Raw genomic sequence first — 6,380 nt, 5'->3', positions numbered from 1 at the left:
CCCCTTGCGTAACCGACTCCCGTACCTTGTAATCTCTGGTCGTAAGACCGTTCCTTTCCCTTTCTTAGGTTAGTCCTGCACTCCCTTTCCGTCATAGGATGAATAGCGTCGGTGGCGGCTCTGTAAACTGTTTTTTTTTTCCGCCGGTTGTTTTTCGCGTTGCGACAGCTGGCGACTCTGCTGGGGACTGGAGTTGACCTCTTGTTGGTCCATCTTCCCTAAGCGAGTCAATCCTAGCGCTCTCTAGCATAGTTTTTAGAGTAGTTTGGGTTGCTTCTACTGCTGTATTTATTGCATTTGTGATTATTATACTATGACTGTATATATTTGCATATATGTTTGCATGCATCATACTATCACTGTGTTGGATTCTGGACAGGTGTGGTTCCTCTGATTTGGGGGTGGGTGTTCTGAGTGGGGCTAAAACCCAGGCCCGAGTATACACCTAGGATTAGCATGGTCTCATGTCTCCTCACATGTTGGATTAACATGATGTTGCGACGTGACATACCACAGCCGGGCGAGGTTCTTTTGAGAGAAGCTCTTCCTTGTGGAGTTTCCACTATGGTTGGGTTTATCTCTTTTGAGCTGTTGACTTCGGTGTCCGTTCTCTCCCGGATCTTTGGTTTAGATGATCTTATGAGAGCTGCACGGCACACCCGAAAGGGCAAACCCGTTGAGTATCTTATCCGATTGTCGAGACCGATTATTCGCCTTAGGATAACCTTATTAGAATTCACCTATGAGGGGAGGGTTTGATTCTTACAGATACAGGTTCTGTTGGTGATTCTGTGATGGTGACTTTGGTTCAGTTGGATTTATGGATGTTTATTTCTGATACGTCGGAGTTCTGTCAGTGGTATTTATCAGCGGGTTCCGTTTATTTCGGATTCCTGGGTTGAATTTGGGGTTGCCTGTCCAGAGGATCTTGTTGCGTTTTGGTTAGTGATTTTCCTGTGATGATGGTGATATATCCTTCGGTTCCGTTTATTTCGGAACCCCGAGTTGGATTTGTGGTTACTTAGTCCCTTGGGTGGTTGTGATCAGTTCAGAGACCGGACTCCAGTATAGTTGATGTTCAGATGACTTGGAGGATGGCACTATGCATTGCATTCATGCATCTGCATCATTCCCATTTTGCATTTATCAGCATCTAACTCGTGTTTATCCATATGCAGGGTACATTCTTGATTGTGATCCTGGTTGAGAGGCATCTTTGTTCCAGATATGATGACCGACTTGAAAGCTGATGTTGTATACAGTTTCTTCGATCCAGAGATCAGCGTGCTAAAGGGTATGATAGCATTGATTACGCCTGACCATGTGGGGATGTTCCGTGAGGCTTATGGCAGTATTACGAAGATGGTTTTCAGGCTCACAGATGGGGATAGGGACGCCATCCATACTCTTCTCTAGTTTTATGATCCGGGTTTGAGATGTTTTGTCTTCCCAGATTATTTGTTGGGACCTTTGATGGAGGACTATGCCGGTATCCTGGGTATTCAGGTCAGAAACCAGATTCCTTTTTATGTTACTAAGGAAGAACCTGATATTGGTGAGATTTCTCGTGCTCTTTGTTTGAGCCCAGAAGTGACTAAGAGGGGTTTGAAGGAGAAAGGAAAGTTGCCCGGTTTTCATCTGAGTTTCTTGGAGGCTAAAGCCAAGGAGCATGTTGTTCTGGGTAATTGGAAGGCCGTTTGTGCTTTACTTGCCGTAAGCATTTATGGAATCATCATGTTCCATAATCAGAAGAACTTTGTGGACATTAATGCCATCCGGGTGTTTGCTCAAAGGAATCCCATTCCTACCTTGATCGGGGATGTTTATTACTCGGTCCATAATTGGAACGAGAAGCGGCGCAGAGGATTGGTTAGATGTTGTGCTCAATTGTTATATAAATGGTTCATGGGATATTTGCCTTCCAGAGGTGCCTTTGTCCTTCTTGACCATACGGTTAATTGGGCAACCAATTTGATGGGTTTGAGAGCCAAGGACATAGTTTGGACTCACATTGATGAGGCTGGACGAGATTTCATTTGCAGTTGTGGGAGTACTAGAAACCTTCAGTCTGAGTACTGGAAACAAACTTCTGGCTCATAACTTGGAATATCGAGAATGTCTTATGCTTTACATGCGTATGTTTGAATTTTTCAATGGCGTAATGCTCCATGAAAATGGAAATGCTACGCGATTTGGGAGGATGCAATGCGATATGATTCTACATACAGGGATGCGAAATGCTAGGTTAGAGAGAATGCCAAGCCAAGGCAGGGAATTCTGCTAGGGAAATGATCACAATCTTCTGGACCCTGGCAAGGCTGATGGAGATACACAACTGTAGCACCTCAAATTTGCACCTATCATTGTACATGCATTTTCATATTAGGTCATAGCATATCATGGTCCATTGCATAGCATTGCATTGCCTCTTTTGCCTCAAGTGCAAGCCAATCAAGAAATTAGGTCAAACTGGTCAGGAGATCAGTCAGTCAAGCAAGCAAGCACAAATTCCATTGAGCCAAGGCCTCAGGGTTGGTCCAACATGTTCACATGACTTAGGGATCCATTTGAGGTGTTTAAGCCAAGGGTTGGATGTTCAGAAGCCATCAGTTCATGCACAGTCAGTCAGAAACCCTAAAAGTCAACTGTTGGTCAACTGTCCATTTAATCAGTGATTTGATGAGGGAAATTGGTTTGAGAGGTCTCATTCATGTCCATATAGGCCTCATATATCATGTCAAACACCATCATGGAAGAATTTGAAGCCAGATCAGAAATTTCCAAAAATGGAAACTGGACCTGTAACTGAAACTTACCAAAAATGGAAAGTCTTGATCCTCAAACTTACATCATGATACAAGCTTCAAATGAATTTTTGCCCAACATGAAAGTTGAAGATCTTGTTCTCCCATTTCCAAAAAGTCCAAGAACACTCAATTCCCATGTATGGTTGGCAAGTTATGATCAAATCATTTTCAAAAATTCTTGAACTTCAAAAGGCCATATCTCTCAAACCATTTGGCCAATTTGGGTGGGGTTTTTTCCTACAAGTCACATTTGATCCCCTCTTTCCAAAAATGTAACTTTCATGTACCAAAACCTTATGGATCAAAATGGCATTTTTTGACTTATATGAATTGATTTCAAGTGTGGTACAAAAGTGATTTTTTGAGATAGCCATTTCTAATCAATTTGGCCATTCAAACATGTTTAGAAATCATATTTTGGTCATGTTACAAGTCATTTTTATGCAGTACATATGGCCATTCCCTAACTTGCTTGAAATTTGGACAAAAGTGCATTTCCCACCAAATCCATCCCACCATTTCATGAACCATGCCTTGTACTATGAAAACAGAAAATTGGAAGATCATTTTCTGTCAATTAAAACCTCATTTGCAGCCTAAAAACCAACAGAAAAAAAGGCCATGCCCTAGTTGCTTGAAAATTGGCAAAAGTACACTTTCACCCATACTTCCATGGACCATGCTTGGTACTCAAAGATAGCAGGTTATCATCAATTTTCTGTAAAGGACAAACCCTAATAGCAGCCACAAGCCACATCCAACAGCAGACCAACCATTGTTCTCTCATTTTCTCAAAAATTTCACTTTTGGCCATTTCTAAAAAAATCTGTCAAAGAACTTCCAAAAGAACAAAAGCCTGGCCTTGCTTAATACTACATCCAAGCATCATTTTGAAACTAATGGCAGCCATCTAACACAGAAAAAACAACAGAACTGATTCATCCTAAAAAACCTCATTCACCTTGCTTTTGGCATTTTTCAAAAAACCAGTCCAAAACTTCCAAAGAGACAAAACCTTGCCTGGCTTGGTACAATATGTTCTCATCATTTTCTGTCAAATAAGAACACTACTAGCTGCAGCAAGAAACCTTGATTCACTCATTCTAAAAAAACCTCACCTTTGTGCATTTCTAAAAACCAGTAAAAGAAACTCCAAAGAACTGGACCTGGAGATTGTTGGTACATCATCCAAACACCTTTCTAAACTCATGGCAATCATCATTTTCCACCTGTAGCAGCATCTAGCAGCACTGGTTTTTGCACAGCATCATCCATGACAGTCCAAATTTTGAGCCATTGCAAGGGTCACTGAACCAAGCCACCTTCATCAACCATCATGTGGAGGACCATAGCTCATCTGTTTCAACCTCTCATGGCTTAATCATCACTGCATCTCAACCGTGCTTCAAAAATAGGTGAGTTTTCGACCTCAACCTTTTCCAAAACCATGATATGCATCTTGTAGACCTCCTTGCCATGAGCATTTTAGACTTTGAATCGAAGAAAATGGCTAAGTATTTTGCAAGTTATGTTGAGTTGAAGTTTCACATCCAAACTTGTTTTTGATTATTTCTCTTTGATTAACTTGATTTGATGAAAATGGATGTTGTAATATTGATGAGCATTAAGAGATGAACACAATGGTATGTGGATTGTTGATTTTGGTTGCAACTTTTTCTTGCTGGAAAAATCTGGAAAAAGTAATGAAGAACATGGCCAAAACCCTAATTATTTTTCCCAGAAATCGTGTTTCAATCCTTAAAGCCGCGCCCTGCATGTGTTTTCCATGTTTCTGGGCCATACAGCCAATAGCGGCTTGCCACGCCTGTAACATTAAGCGCCGCGTTTCATTAAAAGGTCCGGGAAATTACAAGTTTGCCATTCCCGGACCCCATGTCTCATTGGATGATGTGTGTTTTGCAATTTTTATTTCATTTGATCACCAATCTTGTAAAATCCATAACTTGTTCATTTTTAATCCAAATTTCATGGGATTTTTTGTGTTGTGTTCATCATGATCTCTACTTTTTTATCACATTTTTTCCAGAATTTTTGGATGGTGGGTTTTTAATTGTTATTAGGGTTTGTGACATGTGACCAATTTTTGTACACTTTGCCAAAACATTTGTGAAATGATGATACTTTATCCAATGGCTCCCAAATTTTTTGTGCTTAAACTAGACACACTCATGGTGATTTTGGTGTAGAGTTTATGAACTTATCATTGCTGGTTTGTGAGATATGATTTTTTGAATTAGGGTGTGACAATTTGTGTCACACCATTGATGTGCAACTTCATGATTTTCATTACCATGCTTCTTGACCTCCAATTGATCTGATTCTTTGCATGAACCTACTCTTGTATGTCTAGTTTACATGTGAATTTTCTTGGAATTATTTGTGGCATTTCCTAATTGTTTGAGGTTTTCTCCCCTGCTTGGTCATATGTTGACTTTTTGTGACACTTGTTCCCATTCCATTTGTGAAATTCTCATACTTTATTGGATGGACATGAAATTTCACATGAGATAACTAGACATCCTCATCTTTGCCATGGTTTTAGTCCCATTCATTTATCATACACCATTTCTGATTTATGATTTTTCTAAGTTGATGCATGTTTGGTTGACTTCTTTGAGCATGTTCAAAATTGCTTTGACTTTCTGATTTTCATCGACTGCCTTCCACTTGTCCAAATGAGATGAAATTCGACATGCTTACCATGCTGTGGGTTGTGATTCATCATGATTTATTTGATGATTTTTGGAAATGTTTGAGATTGGTTTTGATGCAAGTCTTGCTGTTGACTTCCATGAGCTTCTAAATGCCATGCCTTGACCTAAATTGTTCATGAAATGATGATGATGATTGATATGAATGTGAACCCAATTGGTTGTGTTTCTTAATTGTTTGAACATGATTTTGGATGCTTGCCCTTTGCTGTTTTGACTTTTTCATTCCCTTTTGACCCTAGGCTTGTCCTAGTGGTCCTGTTACTCACCTTTGAGCTTATGTTTTCAGGTTGACCAACAAATGACCAATGAGACCAACTCTTTTTTTGATTGAGCTTGCTTAAATATCATTGTCTAACTTGTTTGTTTTGTAGGTGGCTTGGCTCACATGCCTAGAGCCTTGTGCCTTGCACATTCACTTGCTTGTGTTGACTGGTTGATATCTGTTTCATTTTGATGTAACTTTGACTTGTATACTAACTGTGCTTGACTGATTTCAGGTACTTTAGTTGCTTTTAGTTCCTTGTGAACTTTGCTTTGCTTTGCTTAAGAGCAATTTGCATTGAGGTATAACTTCCTAACTTCATGTAGTCTGGAAGACCTGGCCTGTTACTTGGCCAGGCAATTGTCTGAAGTCCTCCTTAAGAGGCAATGTTTGTGATTGTTTAATTTTGTCCTTGCATAGAGTCAAAGACCTCCTAAGTGAAGAGGCAATTGGCAGAACCAAGGGATAAGCAACCTATCCCCTGCTATTCAGTGTGTCTTCTGTTTTGCTCACACCACTGTGTTGATGCATTACAGATAAAAACCCAAGATCTTGTACAATTGTACAGTTGAGTCA

Source organism: Lathyrus oleraceus, chromosome 5, assembly GCF_024323335.1.
Source record: "Lathyrus oleraceus cultivar Zhongwan6 chromosome 5, CAAS_Psat_ZW6_1.0, whole genome shotgun sequence".
NCBI classification, from domain to species: domain Eukaryota; kingdom Viridiplantae; phylum Streptophyta; class Magnoliopsida; order Fabales; family Fabaceae; genus Lathyrus; species Lathyrus oleraceus.
This window is presented reverse-complemented; position numbering follows the sequence as displayed.